This window comes from Siniperca chuatsi, linkage group LG4, assembly GCF_020085105.1.
Source record: "Siniperca chuatsi isolate FFG_IHB_CAS linkage group LG4, ASM2008510v1, whole genome shotgun sequence".
NCBI lineage: Eukaryota > Metazoa > Chordata > Actinopteri > Centrarchiformes > Sinipercidae > Siniperca > Siniperca chuatsi.
The window spans coordinates 17,144,223-17,166,618 of record NC_058045.1 but is presented as its reverse complement, the minus strand read 5'-3'; the positions used below and the strand labels follow the sequence as shown (position 1 = coordinate 17,166,618).

The window sequence follows — 22,396 nt, the reverse complement described above, 5'->3', positions numbered from 1 at the left end:
TCACACACACACACATACAAATAAATATTCATTCAAAGACTTAAAGTGAAGCATAAGAAATAGAAATATTAAAGGATAAAAGGGACACATGAAACACTTACATAAACTAAAAACTAATTCCACAAAGTGTTTGCAAAGCTTTTCCTTTGTGCTACAATTTACGGAAAATTACTACGCATCAGTATGAGAAAAAAAGACATGGAGAGGTTTTGGAAAGGTAGGTGAAAAACAGAGAGATTAAACCTTATATTTCAGTAAAGCAATCCAAAACCAATATAAAGGGCTCTCCAAGCCGCACGCCTGCAGAGCAAGCAGGTGTTTGTGCTCTTATCAGACTGGAGTCATGCCATATCAACCACAGCCTTTGAAATATGAGATAACATTGCATGATAAAGAACATTTGATGTTGAAATAGACTGATAGATGCACACTGAGTGAAGCAAAGGAAGAGCCTTTAAATTTGCATGTCGCATCCTGGTGATTAGGTTCAAGGCCTTAACCACCTGTGATAATTCTGTGCTGAAGATGCTGAGGATTGTTATCTCTGGAAGCGGATGCTGCAAGTAGATTGCTTTATGAATTATTTGAATTGGTATACTTCAATTATACATTACAGTATGTCTGCTTGACAAGTCTCCAGTGGAGTGTCGTTTGCAGACTGTTTCCTGAATTATATAGTTGTGACAGTAAAAGCGACATAACTTGTAATATAACTACATTGAAGTGTATAAATGAATGATACTAGCTCTAGTTGCTGTATTGGGAGTGTAATGTTAACTTGTTTTCACATTTTTTATATATCTTAAAATTGGGGTCATCATTGGCATTGTATAATACACAACTTGGCCAAACTCAAAATTATATAAAACACTAGAGAAACACAAATCTCTTTTAAAACCTTTAGTTCAGCTTCAGTATACGTATGCTGTTTCTAGAGTTACCGGTTGGATAAGATGTGTGTGTGACAAACTGTACACTATTGTTGTTTTGTTTGATGATAGGCACATTTTAAGCATCTTATGAAAAAGGAAGTCAAATAACATGCTTCTGATTCGAACGGAGGAGGATTCTCTAACTCTATTTAGCTCAGTTCTGCAACTGTCATTCCACTCAGTGTGCCTCCTCCACTCGTCTCTCTGACTGCGTGCATGTTTTATGAGTGTGCAGAGTACATTGAGCACTCAAATGATAATAATAATAATAATAATAATAATAATAATAATAATAACAACAACAACAACAACTTTATTCATATAGCAAAAACAATGTTAAGATATAAACATGATAAAACATTTTGGAGGCGGCTGTGGCGTAGTGGTAGAGTGGGTCGTCCACCAATCCGAAGGTGGATGGCTCAATCCTAGCTTCCTCCAGCCCACATGTCGAATAATAATAATAATAATAATAATAATAATAATAATAATAATAACAACTTTATTCATATAGCAAAAACAATGTTAAGATATAAACATGATAAAACATTTTGGTAGAGTGGGTCGTCCACCAATCCGAAGGTGGATGGCTCAATCCTAGCTTCCTCCAGCCCACATGTCGAAGTGCCCTTGGGCAAGACACTGAACACCGAATTGCTTCTAAGGGCTGTGCCTTCGGTGTGTGAATGATTAGTTGGTTTCTTTGGACTGTTGAGCAGTTAGCATCTGCCATCAGTGTGTGAATGTGATATGTAGCCCTTTTAGTAGTTGGAAGACTAGAAAGGCGCTATACAAGTACAGTCCATTTACATTTAAATAATTACAACAAATGTCATCAGTTAAGAAAATGTCATACAATTAAAGTAAGTCTTAAGAAGAGATTTAATGGAGGACACTGAGTTTGCCTACTTGAGATCTCCAGGCAGGGAGTTCCACAGCTGAGGGGCCAGGGCACCTTTAGTGACAAGTTGAGATTTTGGAACCATTAGTAGGGCCAGAGGATCTCAAGCAGCGATCAGGCTCAGAGAGTTAGCAGATCAAAGGAGTCAGATCATTCAAGGCTATAAAAACAAGCAGTAAAATCAATTCTAAAACTTACAGGTAACCAGTGAAGGGCAGCAAGGATCGGTGTAATGTGGTTGCTTGTCTTAGTACGTGTTAAAAGCCTGGCAGCAGCGTTTTGTATCGGCTGCAATCTTTGGATGTTTCGCCTGCTGTTACCAGAATAAAGTGCATTGCAATTGCCAAGTCTGGAGGAGATAAAAGCATGGATGACTTTTTCTAAGTCTGCAGAGGAAAGAAATGACCTGATCTTGGTTAGCTGTCTCAGCTGAGAAAAGCAGGACTGCACCACTTTAGTCATCTGAGCATCAAATCTAACACCTAGGTTGTAGACCTCTTTTTGAACATTATTAGATAAGGCACCCAGACTAGATGAGAGATTAGGAGATGAGGGTAGTTATAATTACATCTGATTTGAGTCATTCAATTGCAGGACATTTTTGGACATCCAATTTTTAATTTCAGCGAGGCAGGATGCATGTGTGGTACCAGGCTTTATTGGGACGTACAGTTGGGTGTCACCCGCTTAGCGTGGAAATCAATGTCATGTCTGTGCAAGATTTGCCCCAGGGGTAGCATGTGTATGGTAAACAAGAAGAGACCCAAAACAGATCCTTGGGGAACCCCACAAAATAGAGGAACACAAGAAGAGGAGGCATCTCTAAGCATTACAGAGTAGTGTAGATAGTTCTTCAGATGGTTGATTAAGACATCATGGTCCACTGTGTCAAAGGCTGAGCTGAGGTCAAGGAGAATTAAAATGGAGGACAGGCCAGTGTCAGCCGCAAGCAGGTGGTCATTGGTGACCCTGACCAGAGCAGTCTCAGAGCTGTGTAGGGAGCGGAAACCAGATTGAAAATTTTCAAAGATTTGATTGTTATTCATAAAAGAAGTCAGTTGAGTGGAGACAGTTTTTTCCTAAAATCTTCAATAAAAATGGCAGCTTGGAGATGGGTCTAAAATTACTTAAAAACAGAGGGATCTAGAGAGAGCTTCTTTAAAAAGGGGGTAAAGAGTAGTATGTTTAAAATAGGAGGGGAAAATGCCAGTAGACAGAGAGCAGTTAATAATGGCTAAAATATCTGGATCAATCATCTGAAATATAGCTTTTAAAAAAAACAAGTGGGAATGCAGTTTGAAGTCTGAAATGCCTCGTTTAGATGAAAGCTGGGGAACATTTGAGGCCTTATTAGTAAAAAGAATAAGAAAATCAGTGAGAATCAGTGACCCCGTTATTCGTTACAGCCATTGATTTGTGGATCCCACTTTTAGTTTTTTTGTTTGTTATACCTACAAAGTCAGGGCAAATGGAACAGACTTTTGCATATAATACTTTAATTTTCCTGCCTATCCCCATATGTATGAGGCACAAAACTTTACAAAAAAAACCCTCATATTGTGTGCAACATATGCGCACATGAGAGGATCCAGGTGTTAGCGTGAGCTCTGTTCACTGCAGCTGGCTCACTGCTATATGCTCCTCTACACTGAGGGACTCGGACAGACCCCTTCAGCATTAATTACTGCGGCCATTAATCAGACCAGCACAGATAGCTGTATAATCCCTCTACAATGCAGTTTTCTGGAGGGGGCCACCAGTGTTAATTGGATTTGATTGGATACTGGTATGATGCTGCACACAGAACATCTTAAGGTCATAATTAGAAGATAGATCAATTGGTCTTCTGTGGCAAGGCTGCACTGAAGTTCTAAAGGCTGTTTAAATAAAGAGCATAACTTTGCCCTTAAGAACAGTAGACTAAGATGCTACCTTTATTATACTAAAATCTGATATATTAATGTGCAATGGTCTTGATATGATCTTATACAATCTCTCTGAAGGGAAATATGTAAATAGAGGCATAACATACAGCATGTGATGATTTTGAAGATTTATATAATTTCTCAGGTTTTTGAAAGGTTTATTTAAATACATTACTACCTGTAGGGGCTCTATTATTTAGGCTAGACAGGGTCTTCAAGGTTATTTTAATAACTAACACACCTTTAGCATTGTTGTGAATTTGTTTTAGAATAATTATTAGTGTCTATCCTTTATACAGACCCGAATTGAGGGCAGACGTGAGGAGCATTCCACACACAGATGGTATGTTACCAGTGTCTGTGTTATTTGAGTCAACCCAACCCAAAAATATTCGGCTTCCTGCCCCAAAGTTGGTCTCTGCATAATATACAGTACATGCAAATAATTTGGGGTTTTACATTGTGACTGCAAAAATATAAATTAAATCTATTCAATTTTGTGAAACATTTAATTTATACATTCATAAATGCCACAATGTAACATTTATAACTAAATTTATCCTCCCCTCTTATTCTTTCTTTGCTTTTTTCCCTCCCCTCTCTTCTTAACCAATTTTCAAATCAAGCATCAATCAGATGTCACTGTAAAAGTCTCAGAAGTCATTTTCAAAAGGTCTTATAAATAAATCCATGCTAAATGCAAAAGGACATGTACTGAATACTTTCAACCCCAGACACTCAACCTACAACACTTTTTCAGCTGATGTTAGAAGATTTCCAGACTCTTTAGTCTTATGACCAGGGTTTATCCTGTGCTGTCCGTCTTTAAGAGAAGACTCAACAAAAAAAGAACACAAACTTTCACAAAATCATCTACATCCAAAAAGTTTGACCTTGACTCCTTCATGTGGTGGTAGCTATTTTTTAGTAAGCTGCTGCTAAGTGAGCCACTCTTTGCTTGCTTCACTGGTTCTCTTGGCTGTCAAGTCAGAGCTCATATTCCCACTGCACATCTCTCTCTGCCTTCTGGAAGAAAGAACAAACCAAATAAATGGCTGTGCTTTCTTTCAAGAAACTACTGTCTAAACACAGTCTTTTTGTTTTTGTTTTTTTTTACCTTGTGTTAACACCTTTCAGTCAGTTGCACTTAGCAGCTGAGGCAATGAGGCTAATTGTTGCTTCACTTCTACTGGAGCCACTGCAGGTTTCCTGCAGGGAAAAAAGCCAAAAGACCTGGTGAGGCCAGGGAAAAGACTGGCCATCTGGAGTAGGATTTGTATGTTGTGTAGTTCTGTTGCAGATTGACTATTTATTTATTTATTTATATTACAATATATTTGTGTAAGTTTGTCACATCTCATGAGGCCAATATCTTTTTTTTTTATGACTTTCATATGAGCTGACAATAAGTTAAAGTAAAGGTTCCGGGTTGAATTTTTTTTTTTTTTTTTTTACCTCTAGTAGTGCTATTGAGCTGTTTTTCTATGAGTGGATCCTTGTTTTGTTTGTCTCATGGACTAGCACAAGGACGCACATGCACGCCAGTGACACAATACACAGTCCTGTCAATGGTTTCACACTATTCCACTGATCTGCAGGTGGTGGACACACGCCAAGATATGCAGCAATACGTCAGCAAAGGCAGTGAAGAGGAAGCATGCTAGCTAGTAAACAATGCTGGATTTAAAATACTTAGTACGGGTTTGCTAATGTTTTATGAGGAAGCATTTAACGCATTTGCTAGAGCTCAAGGATACATACAATGCATTGTATGTAATGTTGAGTGACACTGAACATAAACATTTTCAAAAAACTCCACAGGGCACTTTTAACACATTGATGTGATGTTGTCTTTAAGGTGTTGTTGGAAATATGAAAATTATGATATGAACAAGGAGACAGATAATGTTTTTGACATTGGCAGCCTGGGTTGCAAAGCCATTAGCAAGCTTAACCAAACTGCACAATATAAACCATACTTGGGTTTTATACACATGTTAAACTTTAAAGTAGCATTAAGCAAGTTTTCACTTGTTTGCTGATGTTTGTTAAAAATGTATACAGGCTACCACACAAAGGATAATAATTACATTTAAGCTGTGTGTGTGTGTGTGTGTGTGTGTGCGCCTCCAAGAAAGGGAAATGTTGATATTGTGAGGTGGTCTATGACTCAAATTTTTTTGAAGCATTTATGAATATCAGCAACTCTCCAGAAACCAGAGGAAGACTAACAAGTGACAGTTTTCTGTTGTCTAGCTATGGCATACTGTTGTTCATGTTTACAGGTAATATTTAGATGATCTTTAACAAAAGGACTATAATTGATTTTTACATGTAGCAGTTTCACTTCCAGCCAAATTATAAGGCTGTTCTTAACCTATCTTTGACTTTCCCTGACATATTGGTCCTACCTATGTGACAGAATTTATAGTTTCAAAAAATATAGTTTGCAAGACACTGTACAGTATTCACAATTGTTCTTGAATTAATTTTCACTGTGAATCCACATGTATATTTTCCTCCAATTCCATCTATAAATTGGAAAATATTTTTTTTTCTTTTTTGGAGCAGGAAAGGGATCACTAGTGGCAGAATATGCTGTCCTATTTCCTGCGCCTGTGAGTTCCCAGCAGCATCAATCAATGTGGAACACTTTCTCCAACAAACACACTCTCATTAATGCGTATATAACAGAGTGAGCACAGTGTGCACTGAAACAGCACCAGACACAGAGAGCATTACCCTGCTATTTGTCTCCATTTTCCTCTATTGCTCACATCGATTGATTTTGACTTATTTTTTTTCCAGTGTTGTGCAAGAATGTTTGAAACACGTAAAATATGGGAACAACACTCACAAACATGTACAACGAAAAGGACATTCTGCGGGGGGATGGGATTCTTTTATGTTGGATTAAACTCTTTCTGTTCAGGAAAGTGGAATCTTAAATTAATTCTTGTGCTGTTGGTGAGATTGATGGATTGATTTTTTTTTTCTTCTGAATTTAAAAAAAAAAGTACAAAATCAAAATTATATTACATAAATAATGACAATCAGGTTCCAGAGAATCTTATACCAATTTTGTCACATGACACTGACAACAGAGCAACAGGTGAAAATACATTAAATTTAAACATTAGAGTCCGGTCCAGTTTACATGCAATATGAGAGGAGGTTTAGAGAGTTGAAGAAAAAATTAATTACAGCTAATTCACAATAAAGTCCAAAAATCTTGTGTTCAATAACTGATCTACAGAGGACCATTTTGTGCCGGCTTCTATATGTTTGCTCTAAAAATACACTGAACAAACATTATTCTTCATTCATCTTCATAACAGCATGTAGATAATTACCACAAGACCACCAAGCTACTAGTGCAGTTGTTATATCTGTCAAAATCAGAGCCATATACTACCATATATTAGCAGAAAAAAAAGTGAGTCATATGCAGAAATTACAATCTAAAGACCTCCATGATGCACAGTGAGGTTGTAAATTCAGAGGCTGAAAGTGCTTCAGTCTTACATCAGTCTCACAGAGCTTGAGATGTGTTGCCTATACTGGGTTACAACTTGGCTCTATATCTCCCCCTCTGCTACTGCAATCCATCTTTGTTTTTTGTTTTTTTTCTGCCACCTCCCCACACTAGCACACCATCACAAAGAGTGATGCACTTCACAACAGACTGATTGAACTGATTGAAGTAGAGAAGTGTGTTGCACATACGCTGAAGGACATGAGCCTCCTACCCTGCTGAACTATCTCTACGTCCTCTCTCTGGAAGGTGACAGGTATCGTGTTGATGACTACCAGCTTTGTTGGAAATCTACCAGATCTTTTATCTCCCAAATGTTGAGCTGCAGAAAGGTCTTGAGCCCCCACCACTCATTTCCCTCACTGCTGCGTGGGTGCCACAACAGGCAACTCATCTGAGAAGTTCTGAAGTTCGCAGGATCCAGCATTAGATCTGAAGTCAGAGCTATACAGAACATCAACCACAATAGCGACATGGTCATTACCAAGAGTGTTCCAGTCCGAATGTGCAGCATGTCTGACAGAGTGCTCTGCAGGTCAGCAAGTCGCAACTGCTTGTAAGGTTTACCAGTCTAGTATAACAGCCCACAGTCTATTAGATGTCTAAAATGTTTTGAGTTATTTTGGTCAAAGACCTTTGTCAGAAAACAATTCCGATTACAGTGTTTCCTAAAAGTGTGTGAAATTATGTTTTTAATTGTTAGAAAAACTGAAGAGGACCAATAACAAAAACTGAGTCTTTTTTCACCAGCTCGCCATGTTCTTTTCTCCAATAATTAGTTTATTTTAAAATTAATTGATTACAATTATGACTTGAAAAAACAAAGTGCAAAAGAAAAAGGCTGTGGGACTTTAAAAAGGCAAAAAGAATTAAACCTAACTTTTATTCTTTTGTTTTCATTGTTTTGTAACAACCAAATCAAATGAATCCTTTTAGCCCTTTTTCTCAAGCCAACCTCAGTGGAGTTGGATGACTTTACAAGATCGCAAAATTTGGAGTGGTTTCTTTTTCCTTTAATGACTATGAACCTACTCTCAGTATATTGAAGATATTATTAGTATACTGTACTTAGATTTGAACGCCTTCCATCTATATTACATGTGATACTTCCAACTTGAGTAGCTCTGATAATTTCCTCTGAGATGCTTCAAGATGTCCCTCTGTAAAAACTCAAATAGCCAACTGGAATTTATGAAAATGCAAACCAAATCACAGTTCAAACAGAGGGATTACATATAAGCCCTGTGAATGAGAAGATATGTGAATATTTTCTGCAGAGTTTGATTGAAAAACATTGAGACGGATTGCAGGCTTTCTGTACTGTATATTTCAGTTTCTTAAAAGTGGGACAAAAAGGTGAGATCCTCTTTTATTATTAGAGGTTTTGATGGGTTCAAACCACACGCAGTTGTGCACTCCCGCTTGTATGAAACAAAGGGTTTGTATATTTATTTCTTAAGAGTATATTGCTCAGAAACATCTATTAATTTAAGGCTGTTTAAGTGTAAACAAACCTTATATGCCATGACTTACTGAGCACTGTTTGCTTTAGAAACTTGAATTTAAAGTATGTTTTTATGATGCCATGCATTTTACCTTATGTAGGAAATAAACAGTGAATACTCTTTAACATTATGGTGCAGTCTAGAACTCAAGTGTTCAAATTATCACATCTATCATCACGCTCACATGAGGGCAGTTTGAGTTACATGGAGGTTTGTAACTAATTTTACACTTAATCTATTTCTTCATAATCTATGTCAAACTCTTTGCTTTTTTATTTCCAAGTTAGATTATGCAAAGAGCAAAATGTGCAGAGAAGAGTGTTCTTGCTGCTAGCGACAGATCAGAAATGTGAGGATGAAATTGAAGAAAGCAAAATGCATGATCTCTACCTGATTCAGTTTGCATTTTTCCTTTTAAAGAGCAAGGTCAAATAACTTCTGCTACAATCTACATCTTTAAGTAATGAATTTATTTATATAATGGTAGAAGAGTTTGAGTAGTAATGTTTGTTTAATGCCAGTGACTCAGTTTCACAAGAAATTCCATGGTTATGCAGGATACAGAAATCCAGTGAAACAGAAATTTAAATCCATTGAAAGTCTAATGTTAATCCCATTTCTCCTATTGTCTAAAGAACGCAGCGTTCGAAAACCTGCATAGATATATTGAGCATCTTTGTGCTGCTGCTCTATCTTGTGTGATTTATTCTCTCATGTCAGCATTAGATCACCCAGGCCTTGGGGGAAATCTGATTGAGCTCTGATTGGTTGTCATCTGAGCATGAAAAGCTTAAATTCTTGAACATCCTTATCCTATGCACAAGATATTGCACAATGAGGCAGACAGTGTTAAACATGGATTTACATTATTTGGTTCTAAAATAAAAATGCCATTCCATACAGTACATAACATGATTTAGCCAGCTAATGTTGCTAATGTGTCCTCCAGAATATTGGTATATTTCTCAAAGTATCTCATCTTACACTGCTGCTAATATTCTAAAACAAATAACTGGAAGCAGAGTGAAAGTTAGTCTTACATGAAAGCACTGATTTTTTCATTGTGATGCCATTTATTAGAATTTCGAGAGACCAGAGTATACTTTGCATATGTGCATATGCATGTGTGCACAGTGTTAGTGATGTTGGTGATGTCGAGGGAGAACATGCTTTTCTGGGACCCCTGCTGCACTTCAAGGGTCTTGCTCAGGGCTTCTGTGATGTCTGTTTTGAGAGGATTGCCTCCTGTTTGCCCGGAATTCGGGGAAATCAGTTTTGTAAGAGAATTTCACTTTATGCAATTTATTTACTAAAAAACAAAAATGTGCTGAGGGCCCTTATTGTTGCCTAATGTAGGTCATATGATAAACACAGCAATGCTGCTTTTGGGGTGATTCTAGTTTATTTTTCAGAGGTTAGTTCACAGGATCCATGTTTCAAAGTGACCCAGGTAAAGATATGGACCTTATGTTCGGCGACACTACTGAAAAGGCTAGTCTGAATCTCATTAGTCCTTATGCAGCAGCTTGAACTTTGTGTTAAGGTTGATGATCATGTGGGATAGCTGTGGGGGTTTCTGCTGCCTCCAGGACTGAGGATAAACAACCCATTCTCAATCCCAGGTCATCAAATGCCGACGTTTTGTCATGTCCCTTGGCGTCTCATACACTTGAGCGTCTGTATGAGACACAACTCCAATGTAAATCCATCCGTGGCAATATTCGACGCTCAGAGCAATTGCTCCAGCCGTCCATTCACTCCAATATTAACCTAACTGCGGTGCTATAAGACGCTGCAAGTATCAGTCCCATTGGAGAACTGAGAACTCGCTGCCCCAAAGTATTTTCCTCACTGTAAATTCCAGTGTTAAGGTTTTCTTTCAATTATATCCTCAACATTTCTCAAAACTAAAAAACACGAAAGTGTCCTTGATAATTCAATAATACAATAACTCTTAAAATACTGAATTTTCCATTGAGAATAAATGAAATGTCCACTCTAATGTTTTCACAAAAGAAATTTGGCAGTCACGTGACGTGGACGCCGGCCAACAGAAAAAAAAAAAATTCAGAATCAAAGGAGAAATAATCTAAACCTATAGTCGTAACATTAACCGTATTGTTGAATTATCAAGGACACTTTATTGTTTAGTTTTACGAAATGTTGAGGATATCATTGAATGAAAACCTTAACGGCAAGGAAAATACTTCCTGGTGGCGGGTCCTCGGTTCTCCAATGGGCCTGATGCTCACAGCGTCTTATAGGGCCACGGTCAGGTTAATCTTGGAATGAATGGACGGCTGAACGTCTAATATTGCTGCGGATGGTTTTACATTGGAGTTAACTGAAAGCCCGGTGCATCTCATACAGACACTTACAGGGTACCTTGTGTGTCTTCTTTTTCCCCCATTTAAAAAACAAGAAAACAAGAGCTATTATAAAAGCCCCTTCCTAGCTTATTATAGATGAATCTACAATGATGAAACTGTGATCCTTGTTTTTGTTAAATGAATAACTCAGTGCTGATATTAAACAGAAAAGAGTTTATCAAGATTCCTCTAGATAACTGTGGGCCTTGTTTTGTCAGCCAGCTTTCTATAAGTTGTCCTTTGCAGAAATGTTTGCTTTTTAAAAAGCTGGCAGAAGAGCTATTTCTGAGATGTACTTATCATTCAAGTGATGCACTTTAATCCTCTACCTACACTAATACATGCAGGAGAAAATTGCTTCATGATGTATTCCTCATGTACACCTATTTACGTTGCATGTCTGCAACCAGTTTTTAATACCACAGGGTGTATTTGCTAAGCACAGAGGCAAATGAAACACACCCCCATTCACACTGCTGTAATAGTATTCAAGGTTTAGGGTCCCCAACCCCAACTACTTAAGCTAATTCTGAAACTCCTCTGAGTATGAGCTGTAAAGCCTTGACACGATTTGGTATTAGAATGCTACAGATCTCTACAGAGTTATGGGTTGGGCTGGATTTGTGCCAGGGACATTTAAACTGTATTTAAGTTTCTTGTGACCAAGGTTAATTGTGTTTCTAAATCAGTAGATGAGGTATTGTTCTGATATTAGATTTACTGAATGGAATATCCTCAGTGTAACTGATCTCCACTGTTAGATTAGTAGCCAGAATCTCAGCAGTAGACACCTTAGTGTGGAAAATGTACTAATCTCTAATGTCATCAGTCGCTGTCTGAAATTTTCTCTTCTCAGAGGATATGGATTAAAATTCATACATTGGTTATCCAGCTTAATTTTCTCAGTACCACCAGGAGGGTTTAAATTGTTTTAAATCCATCTAATGTGTGTATGATCCAAGCGCTTATATCCTTTGACTAATATCTAAAAATCAATTCTGAGTAAGAGAACATCCCTTCAAATAATACATTTCATGAAGGAAATATGCATTTGCACATTACAATTCTTGATGTTTACATATTATTATGAAATGACAGAAAGAACAGCAGAGATTGTTATCCACAATCTCAGCAGTTTCACACTGTTAAGTTCCCAACATCTTTGCTCAAATTGCTTGTTTGCTCAAATTACTATGGTGGTTGTAGTCTCACAGGGCTACTTATCTCTACTGGAACTGCATATCTGCACATGATTACAGGTTTCAATCACAGTTTACAGATTCACTACTAAACATGAAAAAAAGGACATGAAAAAGTAAAACAGGCATCACATCATAAGCTTGTCTTTGAGTCCTTGAATAATTCTGTCTTTGTTGTTGATTAGACATTGTTTCTTTATATAAAAACCCTTACAGACTGACTTCTTCTTATGTTGTCATGATTATGCCATTAGTCCAGTGCACCACACTTTGCTTTTGGTTGGACAGTGTATATATTTATCCCAGGATATTTTTGAAGATCCCATGAATTGGGTTTGATTTATATACACATCAGAGTGGAATTTTGGGGAGACATTTTAATATTGGGGTGAGACTTACAGTAACATAAGCAGAGGTTTGAATTGAACAATTGAGATCTAATTGACTCTTAATTATGGTATGCCGGTGTTGGGTCAGTTAATTATGGCCTTTGCTTTGCTCTAATTCATGTGGCATCAAAATCTATTACATGGTGTTACATGGTGAAAATGTATAGTGAGTTGTTGTACAGCAACATTTATTTCAAGATATTATGCATATATCAAAGTGCTACATTATTAGATTTAAAAAATATATAAACTAAAACTTGGGTCTGCATGCGGAATTTTGCTGAACACACCTATCATGTATGAGTCAGTTTTTGTTGTTTTTGTTTTTATTTCCTGCTTGTATAGCCCTGTATTTATATAGTCTGGGCTGTCTGTTAAATAAAACAAACTCAGTTGGTAAAAGCTATGTGCAGTCCTTATTCTGCATGATTGACTCTTCCTCTTGGTACAGATCAACAGTGATTTCATAACAGGCATACTCAAGCATTAACTTTTTAAAGTCCTGCTGAAATGAAATTGTAGGTTTTGTCTGCTACGCCATAACGATCTGCTCTTTAAATTAGATATGCTGCCTTTTTTGAGGAAGAAAAAAAAACTACCCAAAAGGGATACATTTACTTTGTTTTTTTATATATTTGGTCTTGTGATGGCGCCTTGTGTCTGTCCATATACTAGTGACATTTGTCGTGTGTCTGGATGTTCTTTGCAAATAGCCAACCAAAACATTTAATTTTGAACTGTATTTACATAAAGCAGTGACTGTCAAAGACATGACGTGTTTTTTCATCATTAAATGTAAATTATCATCAACTCCTGACAGTGTAATGCAATCCAGCGCAACAGCTATGCAACAGATCCTACCTTTAAAAAGCTTAAAATACAGTTAAAGTAATATAGAGGAATTTGTTGATTCAACTGTTATTTTTGTGGCAATGCACATAGATTGTGGTACTGCACTGGATTGCAATACAGTACAAGGTGTCCATGTTATTGTGTCCACCCTCTGTGTATTATAATGTACACAACAAGCATATAAACAGACAAGGAATGCCATTTTGGATTGGACAGGACAGAACATTTATGCATCTGGCTCTTCTTCAGAGAACAAAAGAGGTTCAAATCTGAGCATAACTTAATTTATTACAAACTGTTGGAGCAAGTATCAGAGTACTTAAGTAGTCATTGTAGTGGAATTTAACTGAAAATGGCTAAATTGTATATTTGTACACACTCCACACTACTTCTCAGATGAAATATCACCAAAGGTGTAAGAAACTACAATGTCAGTGTTTGTCAGCTCAGCTACTTCTATAGAAGAGATGGAAGCTTAGTGAGAAGTTCAAGGTGTGTTGTCAATTAACATTTTTAGTCACTGGTACACATGGGAGCTGCACACAAAAGCCATAGAGTATAATTTTGTGTAAAATTAAAGCCTTATGGTGCTATTTTCTGAGGTGTCCACTTTAACAGTTTTAGAGGACATAAAATCTGGTCTACAGCATTGTAATTATCAGTATTGAATCTAATTTAAGTTGTCCAAATCTCCATCATCTTTCCTAAATTATCCTTCACCTCATTCAAGCTTATTGCATTAATAGATCTGAGCATAGCCTACTCAGGGGCTGAAATGGCTTTTGGGCTCTCTGAGAAGAAGTGATGAAATGTAACAACATTCCCTTTACTTTTCCATTCACTTACCAGTCTCTTGTGCCCTCATCCTTGAAGTCATTATTAATCATTCTCCCCTCCTGTGACTTGAAGAGCTTGAATGCAGAGGATCACATCTTGCACATTAGAACAGGGCCTCACTTTTCCACTTATGATGGGACATTTGTTGTGATGACAAATCCTAATGCAATGAAAAAAATAATTGTTTCTCTTAGAAAATCCCTTTGAAAGACAATATTATCAAGTTTTGCATAAAAAGCAGCAGAAGGGTAAACATTGTAATGAACCAAGAGAAAAAGGCCTCAGGGGAGCTACAGTTTGATTTTTCAAATTATTCATTTGACAATGATTAGAGTAAATCTTTGTATGGTTGACTTTGACATTGGTCATTTAGGTAACTGATTACAGCTCAGTCATGAAAAACTACAAGTAAGCCAAAACAGACATCCAAAGGAAGTCTTATTTTAGGAATAAAATTGCTTGGATACAGACATCCATTTCTTACAATATGCTTTCCTGCTTGTGAGAGTTTATAAAATTCACATCAATAGCTATAATTATGCAATGTGAAATCAGATGTATTACATTAAAGTGGTCAATTTTATGAATATCGGGGCAAACTTAATATAAATAAATATATACCAGTCAAGGCCTATCTTAAAGTAGCAAGTGACCTCATGTTAGTTACTAACTTCTTTAAAACATTAATGCCTGTATAAATCTGTGTTGTGGATTACCAATCTGTGTGTGGTACTCCAATCAAAGTCTATTAATAGTAATTTACAATTTAACATGTGAAATTTTCACAATTTCAGTGTTGTCAGTTCAAGCCAGTATTATTTAACCTTTTTGGTATGTTTGTTGCATTCAGTTTAGGAGACAGAACAAGAGCAGACAAGACAAACGGGGAACTGGTAAAATAAACACAAGATGACTTACTATGGAGGAACACAAAACTACTAAGGGCAGCTGAGAAGTTCAGGAAAAAGTCCAACAAGAATAACAAAAGTCCAAACAAAGAATAGTCCAAAAGAGAGTCCAGGGAGCAAGTTAACACAGTAAAACAGGGAGAATCACAGAGAGACTGGGAAAACCGGTCAAGGCAGGACCGGGGAACTAACACAGGGTACATGGTACAAGTAGGATCTGACACTAAACACTTGAAAGACACAGACCTAAATACACCCAGGTAGGGGAGATAACTAGACACAGGTGAAACCAAATGACAGAGGTGAGAACAATCACAGCAATCAAAGACAGGACGCAAAACTACACAAGAGAGAGGGAGAATATTACAAAATAAAACAGGAAATAACAGAACAAAAACCAAAAACCATGATAATGTTAGGTTCTTCAAAGGTACTTTGTATGGGACCCTGCTCACTGAAACCCATATACAGACAGACAGAAGAGGAAATCAACACTCAGTCTGCCAATCACACACAATTAAACCAAAATGTCTTCTGTTCCCTGGGGTGATCTCCCCCATCCATCGCTGAAAGATCAACAAGGCAAAGAGAAAAACAGAACAAGGAATTGTTTGGAATTCAAATATGGGCCTTGGATGGTGCTGGATAACAAGCTGGCCGTCCATTTTTTTTTTGGTTTTAGCTCTGATGTCATTCCTCTATTCTGCACCTCTGTGAACTTGTGTTGTTTCATAGCAGGGTTTGGGGCCTAATAAATATTTATGCCCCAAGGTAGCTAATGTGATTTGAAAAGATGAGGGGCTTTCAGCAATTTTCTGTCTGAAAGCAATGAGCTAGATGCCAAATCCTGCTATATTATATAGAAGAAGAAAAAAGTACACTCAAGTCTTTAAGATATACTTTAATAAGTATACTTTTTAGGTGTTGAGAAGTATTATACAAGACTAGTGTTCAATTTAATCCACTTAAGATGAACTTTGAAGTTCAAGTTGTACTTGAAATATGTAAAATACATTAACAACCTTGCAAAAAATATGACTTTAAACTAGTGATGGCATTCAGGCACTAACATTTGTACTCTATGTAAAGTGCTAATGAATGACATGGAAATTTTGTGAAAATGTTGAAAAATTAAAGAGTGATTTAAATGTATGAGATGTTTACTGAAAGACATGGTTGAAATTTCATAAGGTTACAGATAAAAGGGAAAAGCACAACATCTGTAGTTGTTACAAGCATTTCTCTGAGTATTTTGGAGGCATGTGTTTTTTATACTTGTCCAATGTGGACTTCCTTGTAAAAGTCAGCTTCTCCCTTAGAAAGTACATCAATTACCAACATTTCTATCAACCAAAAATCAGCTTACTGAGTCAGTTAGAATACTTTTCACATTACCGCAAATATCATAAATTCATCAAAACAGGTTACTCTTATTACGAGGTATGAACAATGTAGTATCTGTAGGGAAACAGCAGCAGTTTAAAGAATTATCCACCATAATATGTAATTTTTTTTTAAAGATTATCTTTTTGGGGCTTTTGGCCTTTATTTGATTGGAACGGCTGAAGAGAGACAGGAAATGTGGCAGAGAGAGAGGGGATGACATACAGCAAAGGGCCGCGGGTCGGATTAGAACAGGACCGCTGTGGTAAGGACTCAGCCTTCTACTAGGGGTGGGTGATTCCGCAAAATTTGGTTACAATCCAATACCAAGTAATATAGGGCCAGAATCACCGATATCAATATCAATACCGATACCAATATGTTTTATTATTAAAAGCGGCTTATGTACTAACATGTAGGGGAGAGCAGTGTGTCATGATTCATGAGGCAAAAAGGTTATATTCAGCCATTTTCATATTTCAGGTTTGAGGTATATTATGTTTTTCAAATCCATTAATATAATTAATTTAGACAACAAGTTTCAATGGGATGAATATATTAGGCTAATTGAATGTCTGAACATAGTCTGCCATATTTGATAAGTCTGCTAAAGAAACAGCTAATGATGACCAATTACAGTTTGAAAATGTAACATAATGCTGAAGATCTGATGCTGAAGATCTTCACTACTATATACCTGGATATTCCTTGCCTGAGCCTCTCTGTAAAGACTCTGCCAGTGAACTCTGTGAACTCAGAGTGCGTGCCGATCTAACGATGTGTAGTTTGCCTGAGTGCACAAAACACAACGGCAGCAGTGGAAAAGCAAAGAGTACATACTGTTCTACTCTTTGATGAAATACAAATGGGTACAACATAGAAGAGAGATACTGATCCCTTTTTTTGTATCGCTCCTATTGACGTTTGAAACAATCTTCAAAAATGAGACGTAGTATCTGTAGTATCAATAGTTTGGTATTGATCCGCCCACCCCTACCTTGTACATGGGGCGCACACTCTACCAGGTGAGCTACCGGGGCGCCCTGATAATATGTAATTTAAAGTTTACATGAGTTTTGAGGAAATACAGCGTTAATCAGAATTATTAAGCGGAACCACTTTAACTATTCCTCCAGTGATATAATTTCAGAGTCTACACAACAAACACTGATAAACAGTTCCTCTTGGTGATCAGCCGAGAGTGTCTATAACACACAAATTAGCTTTGGGAGTTAACCTGAACTCAGGTAGAACGAAGGAACAAGGTATCAGATATGTGAATTGACTGAAAGTAAGTTACAGAAAACAAAGGTAACGACTTTAGCACTAAAACATTTATTACTAACACTACTAACAAATAAGAGACACAACAATGATGCAATAAAATGCTAACTACACATACAATGACACTACAGTGAAGGAATATGAATGCAGAAACAGAGGTTGGCAGGGATGCAACAGATGAATAAACCAAATGAGAGGAGTGACCGTCACTGGAAGCAGCTGGTGTAAAAGTGGTGGTAAATTTAGTATCAAGATGTGATCAAGAGAGAGGCCAATTGTAATTAGGAGTTCACCCGGTTAGCAGAGAAGAAGCGTGTTAGTTGCATGTCCGTGCTGGCTCCACCAATGTTCAACCCCACATGGCGTACCGTGTATTAGGGGTCAGATGCCAAATTTTTATTTACTTACTTTCAACTGTTGTTGAACAGTTGTTAATGCTGTCCTGTATTCTGCATCCTCGAAGAGGGCTTTGATTGTCTTAAATGTAAACACCAGTTTTGGTTTGGTATGTGGTCAAAGCGGCCTAATGGTCTCACAACTAATTTACAGCTGTGGGAAAGGAAGTAGAGTCCTTGGTTTGGAGGTGGGGTTATGAAAGGCACCCCCCTTTAAGCTGTCTCTGTGTTCTGCTCAGAGATATCCTACAACAATGACACCATCAGCAATTGTGTTTTTGACAGTTAGAAGTCACAGCCAGACTGTGTCTTTGTTCTGCCAAGTGACCACCTTGAGCGAGAACCAGGAAAACTAGAGACACATGACCAAGAGTGCAAAATTAAAATGCTTTTAAGTGGAATCTGCACTCATTAAGTGATTGTAGTGATGGCAAAGTTCTCAGTAAGGACAATGAAGGATACTGCACACAGGCCATGGCTCTGCTGTCGCTCACACAGGGAGTAATTATCCATGAAATTCTTCTGGATACATTATTCCTGGAAGAGGTTCACAGCCTCATCATACATTCTCCAGGTGTCCATAACAAACAGTACACTTCAGCCAAATAAGCCAATTTTGTTTTCTAAAATCTGTGCACATGAGAAATTGCTCGTTGTTCTAGCAGATGTAAATTATCCAACAAAAACACTGTAAAACTTGCATGGAACAACAAACTCCAGCTCATATAGTTTGTATACCATGATAAGATTCATGTGTCTGTCAGTTGTTGCCCTATTCAGGTTCTTAAAGTCAATTGTTTTTTTATTGTAAAGCCCCAAGGTTTTGGTGAAATCAGAGGAGCTCCACACAGGTCAGTATAAGCTTTTGGCAATGATGGGATTCAAAGAGTCCCCTACTTTGGTGTGTAGATTCCTGCTGTGAGCAGCTATAAGTACACGACAAATGTAGAATAACACAGGAGAAATGGAAGCTGAGGCAGGCCAGTTCTGGCCATGGCAAGCACTTCAGTACAAACACTATCATTTTGTGAAATCTCAACTGCCAGACATTCTCTCATATACAAAATCGCATGCTGTATATTACTTCTTGACAGGGGGAAAAAAAGTGCAGCACTAACATATTTGTATATGATGCTGACACCACCCGATTACATCTGTTCAGACAGTGAAATTGGGCCACTTTTTTTTTGCATTCATGTGCCCTATCTATTTAAACTAAATGTGTCATGCTCCAAATAAGGTGGCTGTCAAAATACCAGAGTGAACCAGCAATGACTTGACAAGGAAATAAATAAATAATAACTTAGTAGGTTGTGGTCAGCAAAAGTGTCTGCTACTCCTTCCTCCAGCCTCCAAAAAAGGTTAATACTTGCATAGACTCAGCAGTGCCAGGCTTAAGTTTTAGGATTATGTTTTCAGAGACATTTTTTTTTCAGGGATATTCACGCAAGTAGGTAACCCATGGAGCCAGCATGTAGCTTTATACAGGTGTGAAAAGACTGTTATGCGATTAGAGCTGTGATGAGCCACTGGTGAACATCCTCTGGCTCTGGACAGCTTCAAAGTTAATTTACCCTCCAGAGCAAGGATTGGCATCAGAACTGGCAGAGACTCAGGCCTGAAATATGGGAAGCAAGGGAAGAGAAAGCACAAAAGACAACAAAGCATGTTTACCCCTGACTCCCTCTGCCTTTAGTGAAGCCATTACATTAAAATCTATTAGTTGTGTTATTCATTTTTCATATGTATAATACGATCTGCCTGGGATTTCTGAATTATAATGATTGGGGTAATTTGTACTAAATGGATTTTCAATGCCACATGTTAAATGTTTGAATGTGAATTAAACATATTTTTGACTTTCACACTGGCTGGCACAATTCAGCTCCCTGCCTGAGCTACAAGATGCAGAGATTTAATGCAACTTAACAATTCATGGTCCTTCTCCTGTCATCCAACACAGGATGCACTGACTGACTCGTCTTTTGAAGGGAAAAGCAAGAAGCATTTCATAAAACAACTTGAAGATAAAACTTTCCCATTAAAACAAACCTTTCTCAGAACATTTTATCGTGTGCCATCCATGGAGGGTAGAGATATAAAAGTCATGAACACAGAGTACACAAACCACAGAAGTGTAGATCAGAGCCATCAAAATTATGCAATTAGGGCGGAAGCGACATCTCTCTGCCTCCCTTGACGAATTTCCTTTTCATCATAGACAAGCTAAAAGGCTGGAGATTTTCTGACTTTCATGAAAAGGTAACGGTAGGCATTGGATGGTTATGCTAAAGCGACATGCTATCAAAGGATCTCAAAGAATCAATTTTCTGAATTTAGCTGTTTTATTATTATTGTTATTATTATTATACTGTATATGGGAAACATTTGAGGCAAACAGTGATCTCCCATTGCCTTACTTATTATTATTTTTTTTTTAGCTTTCTTCCTTTTTCTTGAGTCTCAGACAATACCCCAGCTCCTACAGGATTAAAGGGTCTATTATAGCCTGCAGCCAGATACAGTTGTGCCTTAAAAATAATCTCTAGAATATGTAAAATCATTTTCAGAGCTTAAAAACCACTGCAGCAGGGAGGTTGAAAAGAAAAGGAGGTTATGTAATCTCCAAGTTCTGGTAAAAGTATTGTTGCAGCAGAAAATAGAAAAAGGCCAGCCAGGAGAGAGAGCAATCTAAAGTAGACTAAGTAAAAGTATATTGTACATAGATTAGGTCCTCCATTTTCACATGGAAGTATAAAACAGCTTTTATAGCTATAATTAGTTTCAGAAAGTATTAAAGAAAGCACGATCTGCTGACTAGTTTGTGTAGATCGGTAATTATTCTTGTTTAGATATCTATTTTTAAATTGCAGATACTTCTCTGATCTCTGTGTCTTTTGAACAGAGATAGATAGATGGTAGATTGTGTAACAATAATAGATATTGTATTGTGTTTTACAATAATCAGATTAAATGGAAAGGTCAATGCAGTGCACTGCAAGGGATTAAATGATAATGGAGACTTTCTCAGTGTTATTTAGAAAGTTCTGCTGGTGAATTGGTACATAAACAAGTCAAGCACTTTGCTAGTCCCATCCTCCCTGGTTTTGAGGAAAACTGGCAGAGTTTATTATATTGATTGCCACACAGGTTTGAAATTAATAAATTATTGTCCAGCAGTTACTTATCTATATAAGAAGACACTGGGATCAGGGCTGCCCTTCTCTAAAATATCATGGCGGGTCATAAAGGGTAATAGTTTGTTTTTAGACTGTCTAAAATTGTGATAGAAATGGGGATAAGGAGGTAGGCCTGTAACTACACACAGAGATTCAAGGGACAAATACTTGATTTATTAAATGTTTGAAGCAAAAAGGCAATAGGCCAGTGTCCAGAAAAGCTAATGATGGAAAGAACTGATGATGAACAGCTCAAATTCACTGCTTGTGCACATCATATTAAGAAAATGTGCACAAATACCTTCACTTGATGACAACTCTAAATTAAGAGTCCAGGAAACACTTTGTTGTTGCATATACAGTATAGGAATTGCTCTGATGTTTTTGAATGGCAACCAACATAGATCCCAAAGTGTCAGAACCATATTTGTCATATTTGGTAATAAAAAAATCACATATAGTTGTAAAAGTCTTAGATCTTTCTATTTACCTTTGGAGTACTCCGTTAATTAAATGCTGTTAATTAAAGCCAATGTGAATCAAATGTTGAGAATGCTGCAGTAAAAGTAAAACAGAACAATTTTATTAATTGTATTCTTTCTAAATATATATATATATATATATATATATATATATATATATATATATCAAAATCATGGAAATGGAAATGTATTTATTTACACCGTAAACTAAATTTGCCCGTTTTGGACTAAATGCCCCATGTTACCTTTGGATGTTTATTTTCACCTGAGTGAGGCCTGTTACAGAGAGAAAAACAAAGCCACTTCCCTTTTCACTTTCAT

General features: G+C 37.1%; 1 protein-coding gene and 1 long non-coding RNA gene across 2 annotated transcripts in view; one reads left to right on the top strand and one right to left on the bottom strand.

The window, feature by feature from the left end:
- Positions 1-22,396, top strand: part of lrrc4ca (leucine rich repeat containing 4C, genome duplicate a) — a 170,785-nt gene that overhangs the window by 57,394 nt on the left and 90,995 nt on the right. The gene's annotated exons all lie outside the window — the stretch shown is intronic.
- LOC122875063 lies at positions 1,729-15,807 on the bottom strand. The gene is made up of 4 exons (XR_006377735.1): positions 15,363-15,807; positions 14,454-14,604; positions 4,876-4,967; positions 1,729-4,784 (listed from the first exon to the last, which is right to left on the bottom strand). It is a non-coding gene; the product is annotated as an uncharacterized LOC122875063 (long non-coding RNA).